Here is an 8,779-nt window from a genome sequence, read left to right on the forward strand (position 1 = left end):
ATATAGTAGTATGAAATGTTCAACATCGGAATCTTGCCAATATATCAGGAATATATGTAAAAAAAACAAAACAAAACAAAAACTTTTTGGTGTTCGGCAGAAATAGAACCCACGACCCTTGGTATGCAAGGCGGACGTACTATCCATTGCCCAACTAAATGTATGTTTCTGTTAAATAAAGTTTGTTTAATCGGGCGCCGCAAACTATGCTATATATAACTTATAACGATAATTGTATATGGCAATAACAGCTACGTAGCCCAGTGGATAGTGTATTGGAGTACAAATTGTATGGTCCGCGGTGAAAGGTCAAATTTAAAAAAATTATGAAATCGAATAATTTCTTCTATAATATTTGTACTACAGAAAAGGGTGCTAAGAACCAAAACACCTCGTGGAAGTGAGAAAGATGTGAGGGAATATACAATTAGGTAGAAAAAAATGTTGATCACCATCTTCTTTGGGAGAAAATTCTTCTAAGCATATAATATTTTTGGGCTCAAACTGCTTCCAAATATAATATATCTTCACATAAAACAATCATAATAATGTTCGCCAATATTCAATAATAATGTTTCGGACATATCCGAAAACATATATTTTTTGGGAAGACAACATTACTGAATTTGGATGGAAAAATACAACATGTTTGGAACTTAGACTACCCAAACATAATATATTGTTTAGACCAATATGCTTTCAAACATATTATATATTGGAAGAAATCAACTATATAAATTTGGGCAACACACAAATCTTTACATGCTTGAAGCAAAATGTGTTTGGGAGTATATGTTACAGAACAGATGGTTTTTTGGGTGTAAATATGAAAAACTTAGAAAATAATACATTTTTTTAATCCAAAAATTAAGATTTGGGATGTACCATTTCAGTTCATCTCCTTGAATATCCTTATAGAGTATTTTTCATCAAATCTTCCTCAAATTAGGCACAGAACGTTTATGTCCAGTCGACACAACGAGCTGATGTCTTAAGGAATATTTCATATATAGGATTTCTGATAAACAGATACGTAAAATGCTCAAAAGCGAAAAAGAAAATTTGCCACTGTTAATCCGACATATCGAAGTAATTAGAGAGCAATAACGATATTAAAGTGGTTTATGGCAGTTTAAATATTTTTGATGAAGGTATTCAATAGGAAATCGCATTCAAAATTATCTCATATTTACCTAATTGAGTTTGTCTCGATTTTTTCGTACGTCTTTTATATTTAAATTAGCTTTCCAATTTTGTCAAATGGAACGTGTCGTGTAACCTTTCTCAAAAAGGATTTACCAAACGTCGGACAATTATGAATGCTGCATTGCAAGGCGAGCCAAGACAAGGACTATAGCTGACATGTGAAAAATAAGTGTTTACGTAATGGTACTTGACAGCGGCTATGAGGCTTGACAAGGAGGACTATGATGGTACTTGGGAAATGCTCGAAAAAATACAACTATCGTGTACTTGAAATAATCAACAACCAAACGACAGAAAGATGGATGAATGAACTGAACAACAGACGAAACAAATAAACGAAAGGAACATACAAATAAACTATGACATAAATATGACAAGTGAATATGTATATTTGATGTGTTGTGTATCTATGTTCATATGTTCGTTAAAGATGTCAAGAACACTCAAACCAAATTCATATAATTGAAAATATTAACCACAATAATTGAAACTTTTTTTTCAAATAATTGAAATTGTTTGCCAATGAAAACAAAAATACCATCATAACCGAACCGTACATAAGGTGTTGTTACATTTTATCGACCTAGGGTAGGTTAGACGGCGGTCTAACTAGAGCTGTAGAGTTGGACCTAATTTGATCAACTAACTGTCAGTCCAACATCGACTCCTGTGCAATGGTTAGCATGCCCGCCTTGCACACACAAGGTCGTGGGTTCGATTCCTGCTACGACCGAACACCAAAAAGTTTTTCAGCGGTGGATTATCCCACCTCAGTAATGCTGGTGACATTTCTGAGGGTTTCAAAGCTTCTCTAAGTGGTTTCACAGGAATGTGGAACGCCGTTCGGACTCGGCTATAAAAAGGAGGTCCCTTGTCATTGAGCTTAACATGGAATCGGGCAGCACTCAGTGATAAGAGAGAAGTTCACCACTGTGGTATCACAATGGACTGAATAGTCTAAGTGAGCCTGATACATCGGGCTGCCACATAACCTAACCTAACCTAACATCGACTGCCACTCCGAAACCGATATATGATACGCCATTCAACTTGGCTATAAAAAGGAGGTCCCCGCCATTGAGCTAAAGAGAGAATCCGGCAGCACTCAACGACAAAGGAGAAGTTCACGAATTGTGGTATCAAAACGCGCTGCCTCTATAACCTATCCAAACCTAATATTATCACAATGGACTGAATAGTCTAAGTGACAATAAATCGGGCTGCCACTTTAACCTAACCTAATATAAATAAATTCCTTTTCAATAATGCATACACCCAGAAAAAAATCTTCGAAAATAAAGGTTGAACATGTTATACACTTAGTTTAGAAAGAAATTTAGTTTAAGAAAGTTTAACGTAGGTGTTCTGGGCGACCCAAACAAAAATCGATAGCTTCAAAAAAGTTTATTTACAAGTTGCGTAGAGTGTGTGGGACAGAAAATGAAGCCCCAGTCGACACCGCCGCCCAATATGATTACTCATCTCGATTCAAATTTAGCCGCTAATTAATCAAAAATATTGATGTAAATCAAAAAAAAAAATTATTAATAATTGTATTGCATTTTTTGCCAAAATTTTGAATTTTAACCCACATTCAATCAATATCAAGCTGCTATAATAATTTTGGAACAAATTAATTTAGAAAATATGAATGAAATTTAAATTTGATTGTACAACTAATATTATTATCATTCGGATAACTTCCACACCTTAAAAAAATTGCTTATTTTGCAGGAAGCACATATATTATTGGATATTGCCGAAACATTAGTATGTTTGTTTTATGTGAACATATTATATGTTTGGAAGCATTTTGAGCCCAAAAATATTATATGCTTGGAATAATTTTCTCCCAAAGACTTTGTTAAAAAAATTTATTTCTCCCTAATTGCATATTCCCTCACATCTTTCTCACTTCCGCGATATTTTTTAGTTCTTAGGGTCTTTTTCTGTAATACAAACAATGCTGAAGAAATTATTCAATTTTATAAATTTGTTAAATTTTACCCTTCGCCTGGACGGAGAATCGAACCGAGGACCATACAGTTTGTAAGTCAACACACTACCACTGGGCTACGTAGCTGTTATAGTCACCAATAGACAATAATCGTTATAAGTTACATTTATATAGCATAGTTTGCAGCGCCCACGAGCCGATGCAAACAAAACATTATTCAACAGAAACATATATTTGTTGGCCACGTGGAGCGGTGGTTAGTATGTCCGCCTTACATGCAAAGGGTCCTGGGTTCAATCCCTACTCCGACCGAACACCATTTTTTTTTTAATTTTTGTATTTATATATTATTAAATTATTTTTTTACCATGAAACTTCGAAATGTGTGTTATTAAAGATTTACAGTCAGAAAAGAACAGAACAGTAAACAGCTTTTGGATAAAATATTATTTTTTTAATTGCAAAAATATAATTTTGTAACAAAAAAATATGTTTGGTATAAAATTTTGAAATTTTCGAAGAAATTCGAAAACTCTAACAAAAGAAGAACGTGAAGTCGAGTATGAACATAATTTTACAATATACATATACATTTATTTAGGCGTGAACTATTTTTTACTAGCATTTAACACCATTTCAAATGCATTTAAAATGCAAATAAATATGAATATTAACGAATAATTTTGTACTTAATTTCATTTTTACCTTTAAAGGTGGGTACTATGTTTGTTGGCACGAAAAAAACTTCACTTAACCATTCTTTCGCGTTGAAAAATGAGAGTGTTGACAATAGATTTCGAACGAAGAAAACAGCTATTTTGGAACTATTCTGCGTTTATTTCTCAGCAATTTAATTGACAACATCGCCAAACGTCATAATATTTTTACGTATACATACGCAGCAGCTGATTGTTTACATACATGCATTCATAATAATTTTTTTGAAGTGTTTTTCTACCAGTTTTTGAATTGTTTTGAACCAAATCTCACAAAGCACTGGACAATAATAATCCAAGTGGATTCCGTCAATCTGTTATGCAAACTTTTACATCCGAAGCAATTGACAATCCGTTCAGCAACAAAACAATTGGTGAACAACGCTACTCGTTCATTGGAATATGCCGAAAAGAAGACACATAAGGAACAAAATCATCATAGTTTGAATTAAGTCGAATATCTTAAAATCGTCGTTATCACACCACCATGGAAAGACAAATGCGTGTGAGAATTTTCAAGCAAAATTTAAAAATCATACAGGATTTGAATGCAAATGAGCGTGGTAGTGCCAAATATGGTATCACTGAATTTGCTGATTTGACCAGTACGAATATAAACAACGTACCGGCATGTGGCAACGAGATGAGGGTAATGCTGCTTTAACCCCTAAAACTGAAATTCCATACATTGAATTGCCCAAAGAATTCGATTGGAGAGAAAAGGTCAATGTGGCTCTTGCTGGGCTTTTAGTGTTACCGGCAATGTCGAAGATTTGCATGATGTCAGGACTGATAAACTGGAACAATATTCCGAGCAGGAATTATTAGATTGTGATACAACAGATTCAGCTCGTAATGGTGGTTTTCCCGATAATGCTTATGATGCCATTGAGAAAATTGTAGGTTTAGGACTTGAACTTGAAATGAATTTCCCTATCATGCACGCAAAGAACAATGCCGCTTCAATACATCGAAAATCCATGTTAAAGTAAAAGGTCATGTTGATTTACCCAAAAACTCATACATGTGGTGGCTGTCTATACAACTCTTTGAAAGGTTTTTGTGCAGCCATCATGTAAATACAAACCATACCATTTCTCATACTTAATACCACCACTCCATACCCAATAAATTTTCATCTAGTTTTTTTCTCACATAAAGGGTGATTTGTTAAGAGCTTGATAACTTTTTTTAAAAAAAAAACGCATAAAATTTGCAAAATCTCATCGGTTCTTTATTTGAAACGTTAGATTGGTCCATGACATTTACTTTTTGAAGATAATTTCATTTAAATGTTGACCGCGGCTGCGTCTTAGGTGGTCCATTCGGAAAGTCCAATTTTGGGCAACTTTTTCGAGCATTTCGGCCGGAATAGCCCGAATTTCTTCGGAAATGTTGTCTTCCAAAGCTGGAATAGTTGCTGGCTTATTTATGTAGACTTTAGACTTGACGTAGCCCCACAAAAAATAGTCTAAAGGCGTCAAATCGCATGATCTTGGTGGCCAACTTACCGGTCCATTTCTTGAGATGAATTGTTCTCCGAAGTTTTCCCTCAAAATGGCCATAGAATCGCGAGCTGTGTGGCATGTAGCGCCATCTTGTTGAAACCACATGTCAACCAAGTTCAGTTCTTCCATTTTTGGCAACAAAAAGTTTGTTAGCATCGAACGATAGCGATCGCCATTCACCGTAACGTTGCGTCCAACAGCATCTTTGAAAAAATACGGTCCAATGATTCCACCAGCGTACAAACCACACCAAACAGTGCATTTTTCGGGATGCATGGGCAGTTCTTGAACGGCTTCTGGTTGCTCTTCACTCCAAATGCGGCAATTTTGCTTATTTACGTAGCCATTCAACCAGAAATGAGCCTCATCGCTGAACAAAATTTGTCGATAAAAAAGCGGATTTTCTGCCAACTTTTCTAGGGCCCATTCACTGAAAATTCGACGTTGTGGCAGATCGTAAGTCTATTCATGATGAAATGTAAAAGCATACTGAGCATCTTTCTCTTTGACACCATGTCTGAAATCCCACGTGATCTGTCAAATACTAATGCATGAAAATCCTAACCTCAAAAGAATCACCCTTTATATATTTTTTCTTCGTTTTACGGTATTGTTACTTCCTTATTATTTTTTGTCAAACGAAAGTATAGTGTATAATGTAAAGTTCATATTCAAATTCAATAAACTTAAACCTTGAACTCACGTTCAAGGGTAGTTCCTAAGCCAAAGTCACTGTTACCGACTTATAATTCGTCACAAAGGGATGTTAGAGTTCTATACCAGAGACTATCTCAGTCACGTAATAAGATTGAATTGATAAAATGCAAGATATATGGACAATGAATGTCGTTGAGTGAAATTTAAAAGCAACAATTAAATTAATTCGCTTCATTCCAGCCTATCGCGCTGATCAACATCAGTCCAAAATGATTGCAAGCATGAGTGCAATACATGAAAATTATTTTGCTATTTAAATAAAAACAAGTTAGAAAAGTCTAATGTCGGGCGGGCCGACTATATATGCACCACTTTGTGATCTACATTTTCGATACCATCTGAAATCCTCCAAATTTGTTGGGTGATATATATAAAGGTTTATGTTCCCATATACATACTTTTAAATCTGAACCGACAATATATTTAAGACTTCTTAGAAATTTTTTGACTTAAAATTTAAGTCGGTTAAATCGGTTAACGCCCCATGGCGATAGATATTTATTAGAAAGAAAGTTCAATTTGAGTTATTTTTACAAGTTTTCGACTAACAGTGACGATTTTACAATGTATTTTGATCATTTTTCTCGAAATCAGAAAAAATATATGGGAGCTATATCTAAATCTGAACCGATTTCAAGCAAATTTGGCACGCATAGCAACAAAGCTAATTCTACTCCCTGTACAAAATTTCAACAAAATTCGAGTAAAAACTTGGCCTCTTTGGTCATATGAGTCTAAATCGGGCGAAAGATATATATGGGAGCTATATCTAAATCTGAACTAATTGTTCTCCTAGTGCAAAATTTTAAGCAAATTGCACTAAAACTATGGCTTCTGTGATCATATAAGTCCAAATCGGGACTTAAATCTGAATCGATTTCAATAAAATTTAGCACACTTGACTTTACTGCTAATTGTAATCCTAGTGCAAAATTTCAACCAAATCAGGGTAAATCTCAGGCGTCTGGGCCCATATAAGTGCATATCGGAAGAATGATATATATGGGAGCTATATCCAAATCTGAATCGATTTCAATAAAATTTGACACACTAGACTATACTACTAATTGTTCTCCTAGTGCAAAATTTCAACCAAATTGGGGTAAAACTTTGGCTTCTGGCCCCATATAAGTACATATCGGGCGAACGATATATATGGGAGCTATATCTAACTCTGAACCGATTTCTTCCAAAGTCAATAGGGTTCTATTCTCATCCAAAACACATAATTGTGTCAAATTTTAAGTCGATTGGGCTTAAATTGCGATCTAGACTTTGATTATAAAAATGTGTTCACAGACAGACGGACATGGCTATATCGACTCAGTAACCCACCCTGAGCATTTTTGCCAAAGACACCATGTGTCTATCTCGTCTCCTTATGGGTATTGCAAACATATGCACTAAATTATAAAACCCTGTATAGGGTATAACTTTTTATTTATGTGGCATAAACATTTACCATTTATTTTTGGTATAACTTTGTTCGGAACAACTAATTTTATTTTTGGAACATAGCAAATTATTCTTGTGATTCCATTCGTTGCAACCATAGTACTGCATCATCAATAGCACTGCCTCCTTTATATTTACCATGAAATGACAGCATGATTTGTGTTTATTATCCCGATGCCCAGTAAAAAGAAACGATTGTAAAATGAACTTCGCTAAATAGAGCTTTATTTGTTAACATTTTTCTGTAAATTTCATGTTATATACATTATTTCTATTCAATCATGTAGTAGGGGGCGGCTAGATGGTGGTTGCTAGTTTATTACGAAAATACCACTCCATCTTATTTTTATTTCGTCAATCGATCGTATAACAATTTTAAATAACAACGCGAACCACTTTTGCATTATAATTTAACACAAATCATTTGAATAAATAAATTATTTCTTAATTCACATTACAAATGGCGCCATGTTTTCAAACTAACTAATCTCAACATATGGAAGGATTTAACACGACCTAATTAGGGACTATGCGCTTTATGTCAGTTTTTCAACTCGAAAAAAACAAAGTACCACAAACGAAAAAATATTTCGGTAGTTTTTCGCATTTTTGGTTTTGTATGGGATTTCGCTGCGGAAACCGAACATAGTACCTACCTTAAGGCCGGTTTTCGCGTTGAAACTCCATACAAAACCAAAACATGCGAAAAACTAGCGAAATTTTTCCATTTGTGGTACTTTGTTTTTTTTCGAGTTGAAAAACTGACGTAACTCGCGTAGTCAGTATTTTCAATGTGAATTAAGAAATAATTTATTTATTAAACTGATTTTTGTGAATTTATAACACAAAAGTGGATCTGATTATTATTTAAAAATGTAATCTGATGATTGATAAAACAAAGTATAACATGGAGTTGTATTTCCATAATAAACTAGCAACAATATCTAGCCGCTCCCTACTATATGGTAGAATATAAATAATGTACATATATAACATGAAATTTAAACACAAATGTTAACAAAATAAAAGCTTTATTTGGTGAATTATATTTTACAATCGTTTCATTTATACTGGGCATCGGGATAATAAACACAAAACATAATTTAAACAAAAGGAGGCACAGCAATTGATGTTCCAAAACAAGCATTAGCACTTCAGCCAACATGTATAGTACCGAGGTAGCAATGAATGGAATCACAAGAATTAATTGCTATGTTCCA

The 8,779-nt window shown here is 34.2% G+C and overlaps 1 pseudogene; it reads left to right on the plus strand.

Moving 5' to 3' along the window:
* Positions 1 to 1,576: 1,576 nt before the first annotated feature.
* LOC142224650 (cathepsin F-like) lies at positions 1,577 to 5,039 on the plus strand (annotated as a pseudogene).
* Positions 5,040 to 8,779: the final 3,740 nt, after the last annotated feature.

Source organism: Haematobia irritans, chromosome 2, assembly GCF_050003625.1.
Source record: "Haematobia irritans isolate KBUSLIRL chromosome 2, ASM5000362v1, whole genome shotgun sequence".
Lineage (NCBI taxonomy): Eukaryota > Metazoa > Arthropoda > Insecta > Diptera > Muscidae > Haematobia > Haematobia irritans.